General features: G+C 35.8%; 1 protein-coding gene across 1 annotated transcript in view; it reads right to left on the bottom strand.

Moving 5' to 3' along the window:
* LOC119077594 (zinc finger protein basonuclin-2) overlaps positions 1–22,205 on the bottom strand; it is a 160,152-nt gene that overhangs the window by 103,994 nt on the left and 33,953 nt on the right. The window contains exon 2 of the mRNA XM_037184803.1: positions 1,099–1,293. The gene's annotated coding sequence lies outside the window, so the exon portion shown is untranslated. The remainder of the gene's footprint in view (positions 1–1,098; positions 1,294–22,205) is intronic.

Here is a 22,205-nt window from a genome sequence, read left to right as displayed (position 1 = left end):
CTCGGACGAATATTCAATTTTTTCACAAATTGATATTTTCGATGTTGTCCATGAAAAATGGTGTGAAGTTACAGAAGAGGTACAGAAGCCTTGATGCTAGGGTCAACCAAAGACAGTACTGAGAAATGTTGCTCTAATCCACACTTGTTTGTTTGTTGATAGTTCACAGAAGAGAAACGAATAGTCAGCCTATTCGAAATGAAGCTAAATCAGTGAAATTTCATTTTTCTTATAATTCGCTAAATGGTCATGTCTCTTCTCTGCAATTATATATTCGTATGTCGTTACCAGTCTTTGAATAGATTACACTTTCAAGTAATCGCAAGTCCTTGCTCGCGAGTAGTTGTAAGTTTCGCAAGTGAGATTAATTGAATAGAGACAATGCCCTCACAAAATAAAGTTCACATAACATATCAAACATTTTTGAAGGAAGCGACCAAGAATGCATTACCGACGAAACAAATTCTCTCCTAACAAATGTTTGTGCATTGTTTTAACATTATTTTCAAATTTAGTAAAATGACGAATGTAACAACATGCAGAAAATCGATAAAGATAAAGAATAGCACAGAAATATGGAGAGAGAAAAAACACTTTCATATACACCGACTAAAGCGAATGGTTAACGAAGAATTGCAACAACTGCAACAACAAAAAATGAAGCAAATCTCTTATATTGACAAACACTTTATTCCATTGCCTCAGCTGGATATAAAGTGCAAGAAAGAAATATATTTGAATTTAGCATAAATTTATTGAGCCATTTGCTGACTTTTTCAAACGAAATCAAGTCTTATATGGCGATAATAAATATTTTTGTTTTATGAAAAAGAAGAGAGAAAAAAAAAAACAACAACAACGAGAATAAAAACAGCGTTGTGGAAAACAACGAAGCGTACGATGTACATCCGATGCATTTGTAACAGTTTCCAACTATTGCATATAAATATTACCATGCTAATAATGGAATGCACTTTCATTCATTGGATTTTTTGGGTTGTTCTTTTTGGCTGGTGCTTATGCAGAGCGCAGCAGTTTATATTTCATTTTCATATCAAGATTCGCGGTTTAAATTAGAACTGAGATATATTCACTTACCCATATATATTTATGAAGTTGTTATTTGATAAATCAAACTGTCGGTGCTTCGTTGAGTATCGTCCTTTAGGCAGGTCGGTTGTTTGATATTTGTTATTATTGGAAAATTCAATTCAGCATCTATTTGTCGAAGCTCGTAGGGATGTCGCAACGATTGTACTTTATTGTCACACGTCATGTTCACTGATTTTTAAGCTGAAATTAGAGGATTTGGTTTTTAGTAAGGTGGTTCCTAGTTTGAATATTTTAGGGGTCATTTAAATAGTACTGCTCACTTCACACATTTGCTCGTTTTATAGAACACCCTTATCCTCCCACAAATTACGCACATCTAAAGATAAATTGATTATAGAAACTGCGTATTTTCCCGTTACTTCAGCATCGACTAGAGGTGTGCGCCGGTCAACTTTTGTTCGGCGGCGGCTGTAAACATTTTTCAGAAAATCGGCGGCGGCGTGAATAGACTGAAGTTTTTTTTTCGGCGGCTCGCTTCGGCGCAATACAATTTTTAACCGGCGGCGGCGGCGCATTTCGGCGCAAAAATCGGCGCTATATGCCGAATTGTTATTACTTTTCAAAAAAAAATCCCGTTACTCTAAAATATTTCATTTGAAGACCAGTGCTGAATATTCAGTTGATTGTTGTGACAAAAAGCGGTCCAAGACATTCTCAATGAAACTAATATCTTAGGAACTCCGGTTTTGAGTCATTTTTTCAAATAGCTGTTCCCTTAAAAGTTGGATTTTCAAACGGAAAAATAAGTAATTGACTTTTTATTAAACTTTTTGTAAAAAGACCACCAATTTTCACTAATTTCAAGTTTTCAAAATCCAAACCGTACATAAAGTATCCAATCAGCTACATACCAGCCGAAACTTTTCCATGGTCAATAAAGAAGAAAGTTGAAAAATCTGATAGTAAAAAGCGAAGCATATAAAATCACTTACTGATGTTATTGATTGGTGATATAGAATTACCAAAATATTATTCTCTTTTTATCAACATCAACGTATACGAGCGTAGCGAAGGAGTTTACTTTTCACACGAGCTCATTTTTACAAGATACCATCACTTATACAGATTTTTTCGAATCATTAGTCAAGTATTAGTTGTCTACCATTCCTTCTCATTTTGGACACATGCAAGATGTTGGTTTTTCTCACTCAATTCTATTGTGTTTTTTGATAAAAATTTATTTTTACTCGTACTTGTTGAAACGAAATCATTCTCAATTACCTCTACTTTGCGCCGAAAAATGATGAAAAAAAAAACCGGCGGCGCAGCGGCGGCGCAGTGTTTTATTTTTATCGGCGGCGGCGCGATCGGCTGAACAATTTAAAATTTCGACCGGCGGCGGCTTACTTTTTACTGAAAATTTTGGCGGCGATCGGCGCGACTGGCGCCGGCGCTCACCTCTATCATCGACAATGAAAACCCATTCAAAAGAAAATGTGCAAAGTAAGTCCCAAATGTCCCCTGAAGACCGCAAAATGGGAACTACTGGTGTCAGTATTACTGACGGAAAAGTCGGTTCTGCTTCTAAACCGAGCAGTCCCGGCCCATTCCACGAAGTTCCCTCGGGGCGTTGCAACCCCGCGGAATTTGATGCAAGTCGATCGGAGCTGGGAGTTCATGATTCCATCCGAAGTGGTCATACCAACCACGTACCCTACCCGAGGGTTTGTATCGGTACCACGGGAGCTGGAAGCCCCCCGAGAACCAGAGAAACTCTCGGTATCGGGCCCAGCGATGGTTGAGGAGCCTATCCTTGGCTGAAACGTGGTGGCTGTCGGTTCAATTGCGCTTTATGCGCTGGGGTACTGCTCCCGGGGGAAGTGCAGTAAGGGTTGAGATGGGCTCTGGCCTCACCTTTGGTAATGTTGGTGCATGAACACCGGCATAAAAAGGTAGTTCTACCCGCTGATTGAGCGGTAATCTCGATCAAATCCTTTTTGGAAAGGAAGAGCTGTTAAGCTTATGGCAGGTAAGCTCTCTAATCTAAAGATATGTTATTCTGTCCCCTGAAGAACCCTTGAAAGTACGTAAGATTTGAATGACCCTTTCCTATCACTAAAAATCTTACAGAAAAGCTATTAATAAATGCAAAACGGCAAAACGATAGAAGTTTTACATTTCAGTTCTCTGAAATCCACTTCAATCGATTGATCAAATCAATTTCAAAATTCTGCCCTCCGTCCAACCACGCATTTTCCCAGTTTTAGTAGCCGCCTTAAATTTACATAAACGGACATATCGAAAATTATCTAAACATTTTGTACCGTTCCGTATAAACCGAACTGAAAACTCTTAACATCTGACTGTATGGTATAAGTGATTTTTGCCAATAATTGATTCAATTTATCGTTAACGTAATTATGGATCTTGCAAACTGATTTCGTATTAATCAAATGCGTTAATGGCACGAGTGCGCAAGCTTTTACTTTTATCTTCATCATCTACACAGAGAGATAACAGCGCATACCTCATAATATACATATATACATTCACTCTCCGCATGCAATGAATAATAATTGCAACGTAATTTTTAAAACGAAAATTATTAATCGTTCTTTGCAAGTTAAATCATGTACAGCGTACAGAAAATCGTACCACTGAAAGGGAAACATCAAACCGAACAAGAATGAAGGTTTTTTTTTTAAGTTGAGTTGAAAACGGACAGATTGTAGTTGATAGCCGATTAGTCGATGCTGTAAAATTGCCAAGTATTTATTGTAATTAATAATCGCTTTTAAAAACACCTAACGAAGAAGCGCCAAAATCAATAAAGCCAGAATGTAATGATTGGTTAATTTCAGGTTTCTTCACACAATTTGATTTATTACCAATTGCATGTAATCTGCATAAATTACTTACATGCATTCTATGTTATTAATGTTTGTATCCTTGGGATATGTACTTAAGTCAAGAAGTTTCGGTTATTCATAAAATATCTTAATTGGTGTTTTACATTGAATATGTTTATCGTGTGAGATTTTTCCGGATTTTATGAAGCATTTTACCAAAGAAAAATGAAGCAGTAGAAAAGTTTGAAGAGTTTATTCAGCGACCGCAGAATGCAGCAATAAAACAAAATTATTTTCATTAAACCCACCTCGATGTATTAGATTTAGATGAATGTATATTTCACACAATGCGGGCTGCAGGAAGTAAATTGGAAATCTACTACTTCACAGTTTCAACAATTTAAATTAATTGTATTGGTGCTGAAGTAGTCGATTTAGATACATGCTCACTTCACAAAATAAGTAGTACATGGAAAATCTAGTACTTCACAGTTGAACAAACATAAATGAATGGTATTGGTCTTCTTGGCGTTGCTTGAAGTAAATAGAAAATCTAGTGATTCTCAATTTCAACCACATAAATCAATGGTATTGACCTCAAAATAGCAGATTTAGGTGAATGTGCAGCACATACAATTCGTGTTGTTCGAAGTAAGTGACAAATCTAGTACTTAGCAGTTTAAATTGGTCTTGAAGTAGTAGATTTAGATTAATTCGTGTTATTCGAAGTAAATGGTAAACCTAGTACTTCACAGTTTAAAAACCATAAATAAATGGTTTTGTTCTCAGTCCTTGAAGTATTAGATCTAGGAAACTTGTTAAAAATTAAAAGTTTTCAAAGAACTTTTTCTCAGTAAGCTAAAAAAAAACTCAGTAACCAACTAGGACTCATCACATAAAATACCGTTATAGCAACGACCTAGCTTCAATTATACTCGAAAAACTAAGGTAGCTCAAATGCTGAAAAATTAGGGATAGTGAATCCGAACACATATTCTCATGCATTTGACTGCAAGGCAAATTCCAATCCGTGTCCATGCCAAACATTCTCCGTCGAAATATAATTGCATAATAATTTCTACAGATTCGTTCCATCGCACACTTTCATTTATCAAAAAGTCGACTGCATGATAATACGTTTGGGCTGAACATCTCATCATTATATGTATTAGTCCTCTGTCAACTCAAAATTGCGGTATTCTTTTCAGAATTGCCCAAGGAATTACGACAAAAAAAAAACGAAAATAACCAACAGCACGAAAAAAACCATAATCTGCACAAAAGAAATACGAAGACAATATGCTTTACGGCTGGTTGTAATCACCAATTTGTTATTTTTCTTGCATTTTTCGAGATGAGACAACTCCAACGATTGGTCACAAAATTGGTTTGCGGCTTTTTTTATAAATAAATCAACTCTGATTCTTTGATTTTTTCGATTTGTGTTGAGAGAGAAAAAAATGTGCCTGATACCTAAAGTAGGTTTCAGAAAATATGCTAAGTAATGGTTCTGTATGGCGCGTTATTTGTCTTTTTTTTAATGTGGTGCGAGAGGCTTTGTCATTATAATCTATCACGGTGAACATGTATTGATATTGTTAAAAGATTGAAGAACACGGATCTGTTAAATGAATAGACAAGAAAAAAAAATGTAAAAATTCGAAATGAAAATTTTGTTAGCGCCTATATGGACACAATTATAATAATAATCGGGTTCGATCATCAGTGTCGCCATTGTAGACACGATCGAATTTTTTTAATATTCATACAAATTAATTGAAAAGAAAAAGCTTTCAAATTGATGAGTTTTTTGTCTTCTGACATATCGTTTGATTGACATTTAATGTACACATTGAGAGGAGTGTATGACAAACTCGGTACATTTTTCGATCGTAGATTAGTAGTTCACATGCGCCATAGTTTCTAATATTGGAATGTGATCGCACAAAAAAAATGTGTTACGCTATTACGACTGCAGATGCTCTTACGTTCAGAGCGCTTATATCACACAGCTCTATGGATCATTTGAGCAGATGATCTTGTTCAGATGTCGTCTAGTGCTTACACAATGCATCTGCTCTCTGAGATTTTGTTCCGTGATCATTGAAATATAAAGTGCTCTGCGCCATAGAACGGGAGAAAAAGATGCCACAGAAGAGTCGAGGGGCTGCTGTGGAGGTCACAATTTAAAAGTTTTTTTTTCGACAAAAACTGGCTCTAGAGTTGTGGTACCCACAACAAGTAGTCGCCACTCTTCCCACAACATCATCCAAAGCACTTGAATTCATCGAGCTACTTCACAATGATCCGTGGCTACTTCGACTATCGACTATTTCATCCCGGTAATTGCAAAGGTTACATAAAAAAACTCGCAGCTTTGTCAGAACGTTTTTAAACAAAAATGAAGGCTTGAGAAGTTGTCCACTCTAACTTCGCTGTTCCATCCAGACTATTCGAAAATCAAATTTCAATCATGAGTTTATTGCGAACCGCGTTCAACAATGTCACAATTGGATTCCTATCAGAAATTTCAACCATGCAATTTCCATCTATTCGATTAAAACGTACTACACTGCAAAAGACTCCTGACCGTTTTTGGTATTTTCTGTTTTTTTCTTCTCGATAAATTGAACCGTTCGTTGGTTACTTGAAAATTCCCATTACATTCGTGATTTACGAGTACAAAACAATTACTCAATAACATACTCATTTACCTATAATTTTCGATAATATCGCAAAGAGAGGGCTTATTTATTGAGGATTAATTAATCATTTGATTCAGTAAATAAATTTTGATTTTATGCTTGTTAGTATATACGAACCATACTATAGCGCTATGCAGCATGGGTAATAATACCAACATTAGACTATATATGTGGTTCAACTTTATATATTTTGTACATTTCGGAATGCGTTTAATGAGATTGAAAATTTAACGTTGGTCTCTAACCGCAAAATAAATCTTTACGTTGCCTTATGGGAATGGTGCATTTATGATTGGCATCATTTATGGGAGTTATATGGTGTGATTGATACATTACTATAGATCACAAAATCGTTTCGAAAGCCAACTGTTAGTCGGATGCATACCAGCTTCGTAAATGGGTTCCAATGTTAGAAAATTAATTCGATTTCTTTTTCTCTTGATATTTTAAAATGTGAAATCCATCGGTTATCGCAAATCATGTAAACGTATACGTTATAAACGTATGTAATGAAACTATATGTGGCGCATTGATATGTGAATCGAATGGTCAATATAAGACTTTCAAATCGCCCTTACGTGAGTCGATGAATGGCATTCATCACGTTAACCAAAATTACAGTTACATAGAACCGCATATTGCTTACGTGAGTTTTGTATTTGCTTTATTCACCATATGCCATCATTATTTCGGAAAAATGAACAAAAAAAAATATTTTTTTTGTTCATTTTCTACCTCAAACAATATAACACACAAAATTATTGTTAAACTGACGACGTCTTCTGGTCGGAATAATGATCTTACTGAATGAAATACTTTCTGCACATAAATATGTTGTCTTCAACCGCATATGAATGAATGAATATGGACGGTAATAATACAATTTTGTGGCCTTCTGGTGCCATCAGTTTCAGAAATGGAAATTTCGTTTCCCTTCCATTCCGCAATAGTTTTCACGTACAAATCGAACGATCTCTGCATTTTCCATCGGAAAAAGAATTAAACTCCAGAGTTCATGCAGTGCAGTTACTTGTCGTCCCGTCCATCGTTATCGATTCAAGTCACATAACCACGAACATATAGAGAAAGAGAGAAAAAACAACAACAACACGGAAATCGAATAAATCCTTTGCTATCAGGCAATATCATTTATAAACCACTAGGTAATCTTCCCTGCGCACCAAAAATGACATTTAAAAGCCACACAAGACACACATTTATCGTCAATGACTTCAGACGAAAAGCTACAAGAGTCGGCGAAACAACGTTTCGGTATTTTTCTGATGCTTTTTCGCAATTCTTTAAATGTAATGCAATAACAATTTAGTTTTATAACCCATAACGTGTGATAATGCATGTTTTAAAGGTAATGTCATGGCAATAATCATAGATTTGAACAGGAAGAAAAAAATTATTTTATTTTACTGTCGCAAGCTTGCAAGTGATAAAGGTGTGGGATGGTTGTAATGGTTTTTTATTAAATATTTGATGAGGGGAATGTGTATTCAGACTGCATAGTTGATGTGTCTGATGTTCGGGTGGCTGATTTGTTTTATAGGCAAAAGTTGATATATGTTCATGACATTATGAGATTCTTTTTTCACTCTCCGTATATCTGGAGAAGACTAGGAGTTTAATTCTTTTAAAAAAAGTGTGGCGTTTGATATCGGGGTTGGGAGAAGAATTGAGGTTGATATGATAGCGTGTAAGAGGAACATATTATCTTTTATGGCAAACAAATAATAATAAATTTTGGTGGTAATGTGAATTAAATATGAAATTAGACGAGAGTCACGTTCACAACGTCATTAACAAAATTGAAACCAGTTTTGCTGGATTTGGAGACTGTCATTGGGGGGGGGGGAGAAGTCGTGACATTTTAAAGCCAACATTCGTATACAGGATTACGGTTTTTTAACACTCAAGAGACAGATAAAATCAATTTGGTTATGTGGAACCAAAATAAAGCTGGAAATATTACCGTTCAATGATGGACTAGATTTTTACCTATCGACCACCAACCGAAACCTTGCGATAATAGGATTTCATAACTACGAACATTCCGTTATGCTCTGAATTATATTTTATCGCATACGGAGTGTGAGTGTATTGGTGTTATGCACAGCACACGATGCCTAGGTGGATATAGAATTAACAAGCAAAATTATATCGCTAAAGTTCTAACGTTTGCCTACCGTGAAATTAGTAGATTGCATCAGATACTGAGAAAGTAATTCATTACATGAGCTAACAATTTTGTGTCGCCTTCGGCTCGGGTATATAAACTCTACTCGACACTTCTGAGTCTGCTAGTATCACAAATTTGTTTCACAATTAATGAATTACATTGCAGCATCCAATGTATTCTGGAAAGTGATTACGGCGTCAGTTCTCTTTTCTCTATTCAATCAAAACTCTACCGATAGAGAACGATTCACTATCTCATGTCAGATGTCGCTGCAACAAAACCAATGTCATCAGAAAAATAATTAAATTTTTGCTCGACGGATTTTAGTCAAATAAAATGTCATCGTGTATCATATGATGTCAGGACTCCGGAACAGTAATCAGTTTTTCAATCGGCCCTATATCGGCTTGGGGATAAGGGTTTGAAAAAACGTCTGCTGCCGTTTCATCACATCCTTTTTTAAGACTCTATATCAAGCCGATATAGAACCGATTTAAGAAATAATTGCTGTTCCGGAGTCCTAAGGTCATGTGCTACACGATAGAGATAGAGAAAATAGAACTGACGCCGTAATCCCTCTCCTGGTTTATTGCCTTCAACAAAGGAATGCTCGTTATATGAATGGAGAATATTCTCCATATATTGGATTATTTTCGCAGAGGTCAATCTGCTATGTAATGGTCAAATTTCGAATGGGTCTAGCATCAAAATGTCTCACATATAATAAGGAAGTTCATAAGAGATTTCTACTAATAATAGCACAAGCACTCGTGTATCCGTACTACACGTTTCTTATATACTATATTGTAAAGGAAATGTACTTTGCATGCCTTTTTTTAATTTTCCTTTTATTATAGTCCCTTTTTCTTAGTGTGGAACACAATTAGTTGTGAACTGTAAAAAAACAGTTTGCCAAACAAACTTACTGCCTTCTTACTTAGGGGCCATTCAAATAGTGCGCACGCAGTTTCCTGGGCCTTTTTGATACCCCCCTCCCCCTCTGCACGCTTTCGCACGCTTTTCAAAACCCCTCCCCGGGGGAGGCTCCCCCTAAAAGTGCGCACGTTTTCGAAAAAAAATTGTATTCCAAAAATTGTCCGCTTTTCTGGTAACGGATCCAGAAATTCAATAGAATAAACTTTAATTAGTGTTTGCGTGATAGTGTGATGAATTTTAGTGTAACACCACACGAAAGTCTTTTTTGGCTATTGAAAATTGTATTTCCAAGGTCGAACTATACGTTTATATGTATCACTTCGTCGAAGGATTGATTCCAGCGCAATTCCCAACCAAATTTGTGTCAGGATGAGATCACTTGGATTGAACCAAATACCTTCTCTACTCTACACAATTTTGTATACGGATGAGGTCACTTGCGTTGACACAAACACCTTCTCTGCACAATTTGTATAAAGATTTTACTACAAAACTGTGTAGAGCAGGTGTTTAATTAAATGCAGATGACTTTGTCCGTCTACAAAATTGTATAGAGAAGATATTTGGTTCCATCCAGATGACTTCATTCTTATACAAATTGTGTAGAGAAGGTGTTTGGAATCAATCCTTCGACGAAGTGACCCATATAAACGTATAGTTCGAACTTGGAAATACAATTTCCTTATGTAACGTGAGACCAAAGCCAATAGCCAAAGTAGAATAGCACTTACCTTTGTCTGTCTTGAACTAAAATATCGCATGTGTAGGTCATACTATGAACATAACACCGTATCTAAATTATGTTAAATAATGATTTTAGACTTTAGAGCGCTTGACTCAAGAAATTCACTCCTACTTGTACAGGAAATCTTTCATTTGCTGAAGAAGTAATTCCACATGCGTTTGGTTATTCTGATTGTTTTCTTGAGAATATACAATGACCGACTAGAGAGTTTCTTGAGCAACGCGATAGTTCTAGTAGGTTTTTGGTACATTTCTAGTTTACAAGTTTCGGACCAAAGTGAGTGCGCACGCTCTTAGCTAACTCCCCCCTCCCCTGCGCACTTTTCTGCACGCTTTTAACAACCCCCCCTCCCCCCTTAAGTGCGTGCGCACTATTTGAATGACCCCTTAATTAACCCTACTTAATTTTTCGCTTGTCGCCCTCACTTCGTTCGGAATAAGCTAAAATCTACAGTCCAATACATAAATAACTAACAATCTTTCACAATTTTATAACACACCCGTTCAATTCATACCAAGTCGATACTGTAAAAATAAAGTAGAAAATAAAAATCTAGTACTTCTTACGTTGAAAATGTGGTTCGCAAACGTGCGGGCATGGAAATAACGTGGTATCCGGCATAGTTACCCAGTTACTGGGAATTCAAATTTTTTTCAAACAGATTACCGGGAAATGCATGGATCATGCAGGGGTCGTACTACTCCTTATTTTCCTGATTTTCCTTATTTTTGAAAAAACCACCTTATTCCTCCTTATTTTTGAAAAAGTTCCTTTTTTTCCTTATTTTTCAATAATTTTGACGAGAAAACTACATTTCTGGATAACAGATAATAAAAAAAAATCGCTGCGCGGCAGAATACTGAGCAATAGGGTCATCGTAAATCTTCACCCGATCTCCTACTGCTAGTAAACAAACCATAGAAATGTAGTTCCTTGTTGTCGATTTTACTGAAGAAAAATATCCACGTGGATTACAGTAATTTTGCTACCTTCCCACTCAATGGGAAGAGCGGTGTTGAAGAAGGGGAGGGAGGGTAGAATTGAAGGTAACGGACGAATGTTTGGAAAGAATTGCCTCTGTCTCACGCTAAAAAGCGCGGTCATACTAAGTCAGTTAAAGCATCGACTTTACAAAAAGTCAGTCTAAGAAACAATCTAACGACAATAGAGCACAGTGGGGGAGAGGGTCCCAAAGTTTCAAAATTTTGGTGGACGCCACTTGTGTGCGACCTGTTGGAGGCTTGAAAAGGTCAATGGAATCTACCTGTTCCAAGTCATCTATGGGAAGAATCATTATTTTATTGTTTCACTGATGTACTAAGAGGGAAACTTTCCCAACAAACTATTTGGTGGTAGATCACACAAAAAAACAAGACCTACATAAACTTAAATTCATTTGATCAAATTATTGTGTTGTTTACAAATTTGATATAATTCTGACCTCAAATCTCTACTTCACCTAAAAGAAAATTAAGGAATGTAGCATATTGAGAAATGTACAGTTTTATCCTGAGGTTCAAAACACGACCTACAACCAATGGAATGTTGTAAAGAGCCATAGTCTTATTTTGTGGGTTGTGTGGATTATTTGTATTAATATTTACACGTAAATATTCACAGTCCACAAAATAAACAATTGACATGGTATAAGAAAGTAGCGGTAAGCTAAGGTTAATAATTTCAAATTAACTTTTACTATTAAACCATGGTAATTCATAGGCCGCGTTCAGGAACGAAAAATTCTTCACTGAGTGAACATTCGTTTCGTTGAGTTAACGCTGTCAAGTTTTACTTTGAGGTTAGATTTCTCACGATGTACTTTGGTCGTGAAAGTTTACCCAGATGTCATGAACGTTTCGTTTCTGAACGTGGCCCATTGCGTTTAAGTGGATTTAAGTGGATTAAATTAGTGTAAAATCGTTGAATATGGGTATGGGAATTTTTGAAAAACTTCGTAATTTTTGATTATGAGCCTAAAAAAGCGTGCAGGGGGTGTGCGTATAAAAAATCATCAAGATTTTTACCCAAAAATTTACTTCCAAGCTCCTTATTTTCTCCTTAATTTCAACCGAAAAATTCCTTATTTTCTCCTTATTTTTTTAAAAAACCTCCTTATTTCCTTAATAAGGCACGCCATTTTTGAGTGCGAGGTCTGATCATGAAACCAGTTAAACGCTTTTGATTATTTGATTATTAAACGCTTTCGGAAAGAAAACATTATTGCCATGCCCGACCGAGTGTTTCACTTTTCCGTAGTGTAGTAATTTTATCTGCCGCAATCCGATTGACTCCACGACATCATCTCGAAACGCCACTCGCCAAATTTGTGAAACATATTAGATCGAGCACACAATTCAATGAACTGAACGGAATTTTTGTTTCTAGTCACATTATCCGGTAAACAAACCCTTCATCAGCAACCCTCAAATTAGATATAAAAACAAAATGTTTTAAATGCTTCTTAAATTACATTCAATTTATCTTGTAAGTCCACAAGGTTTGGTGTGAATTGAATGACTTGTGTTTGACACTTTGATTGATTGTTTTTCATTTTGCTTTTTTCGCCCGAAAATTGTACAAATATTTTGTTGTATTTACACTGTACAATGTGTCTCAGCACCGGAGCTGTCAACACACTCGAAAAAGCTTTAAATCAAGAGGGCATCCGATAACAGATACTCTCTCAGCAATGACCACTTTCACTTGCAGCTAAACAGTCACATAATAACAAAAAAAACAAATCCTCCGCAAAGAGGAATCGTTATCACATCGGTGGTTCGAACCGAAAATTATTCAAAGTTAATTTAATTAGCCCGCCGCTCGTTCAAAGATGTAATGTCGTTAGTCGTTACCGAAATTGTACGTTGTTAACTGCTTTGTCATTCCATTTGAAAATGAATCAACAACAACATTGTTCAATTCGGTGCCGCATTTATTAAACGAAAATACATATAATAGAAAACGCAAACTGATGACTAAACGATACCAAACGGAAGTCCTGGCGTTATTTTATATTATGAAGGGTTGAAACAATCGTTGCCCCTGGCAAAACATAGTAAAATGGAAAAGCATTTTATGATGGAAATACATGCGGTGGCTCTAATAAATTGTAACGTAAAATGTTTAACCAAATACACAATGAGAGTGGGTGGCTGTATTGTATATATACATATATGTATGGTATAATGCCGGTGTTTGTTGGAGAAATTTGTGAGCCGTTTAAATGGCACGGAATGACTTTAAGGTACATTCTCCACATTTTCTTGTATCGTCAACACAAAATATTCAAATTTACTGTAAGTAATTTTATTCCCGATTGTTTGTCGTTCATATTAACTTCACAGCAAATTCAAACAAGAAAGGTGGAAGAAGTAATTAATTCATATTTAATGGGTAGTTATGTGGGCTCTTTTCGAGCCGCTATCTCGTTAAATTATTGGAGGTTGTAAATTAGCTGCTCTGGAATTTTTTTTGTATTGCGTATCTGTTTCGTAAATATCGCATTGAAAATGGAAATTGATACACATGATCGAGAAGAGTGTCGCTATCGGGCCTATTTTGAGCAACCACGTTCTCCAGCATATGTCACGGTCTCCTTAAATTTATCAAACTTCCCAAAAATTTCTGATAAGTTTTAGTTTAATTAACCTTTCTCCGTGAAGCCATAATGGCACATTTTTGACTAAATGAAGACAATTTTACCAGGCTACACGAACTGCATTTTGCATCATCAATCCAAAATTGTTCTATCATTGCTTCACAGTGAAAAGTCGATTCGAAAAATGAAGAATTTGAATAAGTCACTATGCCTTACGATTCGTTCCTAAGAGTACTTATACCTAGAGAGGAAATGTCGAACAAAATTGCGTAAAATAAGTGGTTCCAACATGAAATACGAAATGTTATGGTATTTGTTTGCCCTCTTAATAGAGTGTTATGATGAAAGATAAAGAAATATTTTGACAAGTACCTCAAGACAACTTGTAATAGACTGGTCTTCGGTCCTCTCGCTCTCAACGTAACATACTGAAAAAGAAAGCAATATTTTGACAAGTACCCCAAGGCAAGTTATAATTAACTAGTCTTCGGTTCTCTCGCTCTGATCATAACAGTCTATTAAGAGGGCAAATTGAACTATCAAAAGCGTCAACTCATACATGTATTGGTGTAAAATTATACGAAATGTGTATCTTATACAAGCTGATGTTGGGACCAACGTCGTAGAAACATAATTTATAATTTAGATTCTATTAACTTTGGATTGTCATGTTATATTAGCAAAATCTTCTAATGCTTAATTTCCTCTTACCAAACAAGTACTCCGTGTGAGAGACAAAATCGAATTTTTTCAATTTTTCGTTTGTTTTTTTGACAGCTCGCTCTCTCACGGCTCTCTCACGGAGTACTTTTTGTTGAGTGGAATGGACACTTAAGAAAAGAGGTGCAAGAATGGGACAATAAAAGCAACTAACGATAGCTAGACCGCAATAGAAATACCACGGTATCGGAGAATATGGTACACTGTGCCAAAAGAACGCACTTTTAATGCTTAGTTTCCTCTTATCAAAAAAGTACTCCGTGTGAGAGACAAAATTGAATTTTTTCAATTTTTTCTTTGTTTATTTGACAGCTTGCTCTCTCACGGCTCTCTCACGGCTCTCTCACGGCTCTCTCACGGAGTACTTTTTGTTGAGTGGAGTGGACACTTAAACTATGTAAGAGGTGAACTCGCACTCGCAAGTTTATTGCTGCAAATGCTTTTTAGCCAAGGCATTGATGCAATGACTCCTTTAACAAAATTTTGGTATCGAAAAATCGTGTGCTAGTTCACCTTTTATGTAGTTAAAAAATGCGTTGTTTTAGCACCGTGTGTCAAATTACCCCACGCCAACACCACCCTATATTTATCAGGCAGAAAATATCTGAATACAAACTGAAACATAATCCGAATTTTCTGTTGACCACACTACTCTTTCAAAGTCTGTTATTTGTAAGATATTTGCCAGGAAAACCAATTATTATTACACCGACCCATGTATAGAATCAGTCAAAAAAACTTTGAATAGTAAAGGTGACGCAATTCAACAGTAATAGAGATTCGAAAGTGGGTAAAGAAGTGTTTACTAAAAAAGTGTGCCACAAGTGACTTTGTCGGTTCAGCTTTGATTGAGCGAGAATGTGACGTTTCCATAAAACAACTTCTCCAATTTGGAGGCCTCTGTGATGAGAGCTACCTTTCTGAAGGTGATAACAACCATGTTGTCCATAGCTAGGCCTATACAACTAAAGACTTACCAATCCACTTATCAGAATATCTTTTAAAATGGATACAGAACTTGGAAAATGACATTTTCTTCTATAATGGAGAAATACAAAATATTAGTGCAATTCGTGAAATAAATTTTTAAAATAGGCCCTGACTCCAAGAGACATCTTGATTCAGAAATAGATTAAGATTCGCTAGTTCGGTCTGTGCTTTATATGAAGGAGGAAGTACAGGGTTTTGGCAACTTTTGAAATAAGGTATGTTGCGACTTTAAAACTAGCAAGGTCACACTAATGTTATTCTATCTGATCTCGGTTCTCTCCGAAATACTTACACATTTTCTATAATATTGGTATGTCATTAAGAGTGATATCGCCAAAACTTGAACCAATTTGAAAACAAGGGTTCGGCGATCCGGGCGAGCTATAGCGCGTTGGATTCGTCTTTCAATTCTAGACAATACGTATCTTTTCCTTTTTGCTATTAATTGTGTACTTTTGGTGTAAATTGGTAAAATGCAGGCACATGTCATAGGGTAGGGAAAACACTTTTTTAGTATTAACTCGAGGTAGACGATTTTTTAAAAGTTGAAATGTTGTGCGAATGTGCGCCTCTAAAAGACCTATCATTAGAGTATAGGCACGAGTCGGTGCCACTGTACGTTCGGGAGTAAACAATGAAAGTATGGTCGATTTTCGCACAGTACTGCTGGCCTGCAACAGAACATTTCCGTGAAACCGACTATGGGGTGTTGTAGCTGGACACACTCACTATCATCCCACGTAAACTAAACCTCAGAAAAATTGTGTTGCATTCCAGGAAGTTGCACGAAGTAAAAAGCTGCCCAAACTTAACCAATTTTTTCATAGTTTCGAGTTCAACGAACGGCGTTAAAGTCTGATTGTGATAAAAATTGTCCTTAAGTTATGCTATTTGCATTTAGTGATCATATCATGAGTCTAGGAACGAACAATGCCATTAATCTTTGTCTACACTCAGCTAGAGTGGCTTTTTTCCGTATGTCTAAAAATTTCAATTTTAAACCGCCTCAAAATATGGTATTAATTAGCTGATTCCAAAAATATGTTTTTTCTAATTTTTGGAATCATTTTAGTGATCCGGAAAAATCGTCAAAGTTTGTATGTAAAAAAAATTTTCCCATATATTTCCATACAAACTTTGACGATTTTTCCGGATCACTAAAATGATTCCAAAAATTAGAAAAAACATATTTTTGGAATCAGCTAATTAATACCATATTTTGAGGCGGTTTGAAATTGAAATTTTCAGACATACGAAAAAAAACCACTCTGGTATGTATAGACAAAGAATAATGGCATTGTTCGTTCCTGGCCTCATGATATGATCACTAAATGCAAATAGCATAACTTAAGGATAATTTTTGATCACAATCAGACTTTAACGCCGTTCGTTGAACTCGAAACTATGAAAAAATTGGTTAAGTTTGGGCAACTCTTTACTTCGTGCAACTTCCTGGAATGCAACACAATTTTTCTGAGGTTTAGTTTACGTGGGATGATAGTGAGTGTGTCCAGCTACAACACCCCATTGTCGGTTTCACGGAAATGTTCTGTTGCAGGCCAGCAGTACTGTGCGAAAATCGACCATACTTTCATTGTTTACTCCCGAACGTACAGTGGCACCGACTCGTGCCTATACTCTAATGATAGGTCTTTTAGAGGCGCACATTCGCACAACATTTCAACTTTTAAAAAATCGTCTACCTCGAGTTAATACTAAAAAAGTGTTTTCCCTACCCTATGACTTGTGCCTGCATTTTACCAATTTACACCAAAAGTACACAATTAATAGCAAAAAGGAAAAGATACGTATTGTCTAGAATTGAAAGACGAATCCAACGCGCTATAGCTCGCCCGGATCGCCGAACCTAAGTATTGATTTTCCCCAAAATTGGTTCAAGTTTTGGCGATATCACTCTTAAGGCTCGCTCCAATGGATCTACTTAGTTTTTGTATTATTATTTGGATTTGTTTATGGGTTTATTTAGTAAAACGTCAAGGCTATTTCAGTGGCACAGGTAATGTAATAATTATTTGCATCCTTAGGAGAACAAGAGCAGAATCACTGGTACCTAAGTACGGTGATTACTTCGTCGATTTTATAAGTTTTTTTAGCAACCAAACAAGATCTTTCATTTCTGATTCTCATGCATTAAATAAAAAAGAACCAAACTAATCTATCATCCACAATTAAGTGGAAAAAAAAGAACACAACTCAAATATTGGGTACCAAAAATGTTCGTACCAAAAAAAAAATCTTGAAAAACCTCAAACTCTATTTAACTATACGAAAAATTGATCTGTTCAACATTTAACAATGACGGACAATGGCAACAACAACAAAAAAACAACAATCTTGAAAAAACCACAAGACATTAAATTCATTAATTTCCATGTGATTGTTAATGATTGACGGGAATAATGTTGTCGTTTAATCAACTGAAACGTACATTACAATCTAACATAATCATTTCTCGGTTCCAATTCCAATTTATAAAATATATTTTGTTTATGTCGGCCCCTAAGGGACCTCAACTTGTCACGATATCTCGGTACGACACAAAACACATGCCATCATAATGATTCAACGGGCCGTGATGATGGCATATTATAATTCAGTCTGTAGTCTGAACGATGTAAAATTATACAACGACAATATTATGCGTGATCGTGAAAAAAAGAATTAATGTCCAATGGAATGCTGATAGTGTCCTCGAGCACATCCAAGAACTGTTGTGCATATAAGTGATGTTATTTTGTGATGTTTTAAAAATGAAAATTCCCCTGAGAACTACTTGGTATTGTGCATGAAGGCGTAGCAGTTATCAATTTGAATGTCGTGCGGTCTGAAAATTTGAAACAATCTACATTCTAAAATTCTTTGAAATGCCCATAAGTCAAATTTCGGGAGACAAACAAACTTAATTTGATTGAAGCTGGATGACTTAGAGTAGTTTCATCTTTTAAATAATTTTGTAAAATTAAGGAACGATGACCTTCCGAGTCATATTTATTTATGATAATTTTCAAATTAGTGTACGACACAAAGTATTAGGAGTAAGCAACTCGATCAGCATTCGATTTCAGCAGAATGCGATTTCAGCAGAACTCGGTTCCAGCAGATCTCAATTCTAACAGAACTCTATTCCAACAGAAATCGATTCCAGCAGAGCTCGATTCCACCAATCAATTCCAGTACTCGATTTCAGCATTCGATTATAGTATTCGATTCCAGCAGAACGCAATTCCACCAGAACTTGATTCCAACAAAAGTCGATTCCAGCAGAATTACAGCAGAACTTGATTCCAGCAGATCTCAGTTCCAGGAGAACTCCATTCCACAGGGCCTATTATTTGGGAGTTAATTCCCAAAATTCCCAAAATTCACAAATATTCCCAAATATTCCCAAATATTCACAAATATTCCCAAATATTCCCAAATATTCCCAAATATTCACAAATATTCCCAAATATTCCCAAATATTCACAAATATTCCCAAATATTCACAAATATTCACAAAAATTTAAGACCAGGTAGACGTAGACTTAAATAAAATTTGAACGATTCAGTGGATATCATGCTTATAAAATTTGTGATACATAATAAAGTGTTTTAAGCCAGCGGCGTTGGAGGTACCCCAAAAAATGTATGTGTTACGGCACAGCCCTGCTACTAGCATGAACACTGAATTGACAAGTTTCAAATTTGGAGGCTTTAGTGATACGAGCTACCGCTTAGGATTATGTTTTAACTCATACAACAAAAACAAGTCATCTATCTGTATAACAGAAACGCAGTGCCTACTGTGATTTCATCAGCCTCATCGTTTGGGAATCAATATTGTTAATATTTGTGAATATTTGGGGATATTTGTGAATATTGGTGAATTTTGGGAATATTTGGGAATATTTGTGAATTTTGGGAATATTTGGGAATATTTGGGAATATTTGGGAATATTTGGGAATATTTGGGAATATTTGTGAATATTTGGGAATATTTGGGAATATTTGTGAATATTTGGGAATATTTGTGAATTTTGGGAATATTTGGGAAGTAGACGAGGTGTAAAAGTTTTAACGATAGAAAATACCTGCTGTAATGCCACTGGTTTATTTCTAAGTCATTTGTGAACATCGAAAATAAACTTCTGATGGATGAGATTAAATGTCAATGGTATTTAAACACGATTTATAAAGCTTTATTGATAACAATACAAAATAGAAACCAAACATTTTGGGATAATATATTCAAAAGGAGTAATTATTTGGGAATTAATCCCCAAATATTCACAAAAATTCTCAAATATTCCCAAAATTCCCAAATATTCACATATATTCCCAAAATTCACAAATATTCCCAAAATTCTCAAATATTCCCAAATATTCCCAAATATTCCCAAATATTCCCAAATATTCCCAAATATTCCCAAATATTCCCAAATATTCTCAAATATTCCCAAATATTCCCAAAATTCACAAATATTCCCAAATATTCCCAAATATTCCCAAATATTCCCAAATATTCCCAAATATTCCCAAAATCGATTCCCAAATAATAGGCCCTGCCATTCCAACATAATTCGATTCCAACAGAACTCGAATCTAGCAGAACTCGAATCTAGCAGAACTCGATTTAAGCAGATCTCAATTCTAACAGAAATCTATTCCAACAGAATCCGATTCCAGCAGAATCCGATTCCAGCAGAATCCGATTCCAGCAGAATCCGATTCCAGCAGAATCCGATTCCAGCAGAATCCGATTCCAGCAGAATTCGTTTCCAGTAGAACTCTGTCCCAGCAGAGCTCGATTCCAGCAGAGCTCGATTCCAGCAGAACTCAATTCCAGCAGAACTTGATTCCAACAATTAATTCCAGTTCTCGATTCCAGCATTCGATTGTAGAATTTGATTCCAGCAGAACTCAATTCCAACGGCTAGGAATCGAAATTCAACGAGGAAACGTAGTATCAATCTTGGGTACGCTTCCACCGTCTAAAAATTTTAACGAAATATTTCACTTGTAAAAATTTTCATTTTTCGGAACAGTTTTGATTCCTTATCAAATTCCTGCAGAGCACGAATCTAGCAGAACTTGATTTCAGCAGAACTCGAAACCAAACTCGATTCCAGAACTCGCATTCATTCTCTGAAAGAGCCATTGAACATTCCTTAGGAAAAGTCCTGTTAGATCACTTTGTTACTTCTTGTACGTACACTTGGCATTTTTATAATGAAAAACTAACTTGACAAAAACATAAAATTTTCGTTTCACGACAGTTCCCCATTGAAACAGATCCATCCAGTGACAATTTTTTACTTTTTACACTACCCCGGGAAAAAATAGCAAAGCCGGCAAACACTACAAATGTTGTCATTAACAACTTTCAATTAAAGATTTAACTATTTACCCGAAATGACTTCTCATTCCACACAATATCAACGGTTGTAAATATTTGCCGCAAAGCAATTAATCCTCTCGAATAGCAAACGAAACGTAACATAAAAAAAGAAGTAAATAAAATGGGTCGTGTAGTGAAAACGTATTTCGTTTTAAGTGTCTGGGCAGAGAAAACTAATTTATGTTGGTTACACGACCATCAGTCCTAATGTCTAAACAAGTCCCCTCTGGATTTACTTTATGTCGTCGCTCTTAATGATTTCCTCTTTATTAGAAAAGACAAAGGTTGTTTTCTCACGGATAGTGGAATTCTGGTGTATGTGCTTGGAAAGATATATGAGATAGTGATTGTCAAGCAGATGGAGTACATGATATGTGTATGACTCCCTCATCATGTGGCGTGACAAGAAGAGAGTTTTCTTATACATCGAATATTGGAATTGTGCTACGAAATATGTTGAAGGAGATGAGATAGGAAATTCGGAAATTAATTTCAGCCAAAATTATTTTTCGAATTTAAACCAAAACCGACCTCAAATGAAGTTGTAAAACATTTGAAAAATACATTTCAACCCAAAAAAAAAAAAATGTAAATCGATAAACGAAACAGCTGTAATATAATAGCAACGAACCAGAATCCATCTTATAGCCACTAATAATGTGTTTTCACATAAATCTCGTTCAAAATGGGGAAAAGAAAATGACCATCAATTTTGTTGGTTGCATTATTTGTAGCAAAGTTTATAGTTTTGTGTTGTTAACCTCATTCAGGGAGATGTATTGCTTTGTCAAATAAGAGTGGACATTAATTACAACTAAGATCGTTTGTGAACACCTTGAGAATTATTATGGCCATTCGGAATTTATGTGTGTCTTGTGAAATTTTATAGGGATTCATTCATTATGTTCTTACGTTGGTAATTAGAATTATAGAGTGTGCTGGATGCTGTGTATAGTATATTAGGGCTGCTCTGACTCCGGGGAGTGTGGGATATTGGGCTAATGAGGTGTTTTTCTGGTCCGG

Source organism: Bradysia coprophila, unplaced genomic scaffold, assembly GCF_014529535.1.
Source record: "Bradysia coprophila strain Holo2 unplaced genomic scaffold, BU_Bcop_v1 contig_24, whole genome shotgun sequence".
In the NCBI taxonomy this organism is placed as follows: Eukaryota; Metazoa; Arthropoda; class Insecta; order Diptera; family Sciaridae; genus Bradysia; species Bradysia coprophila.
This window is presented reverse-complemented; position numbering and strand designations above follow the sequence as displayed.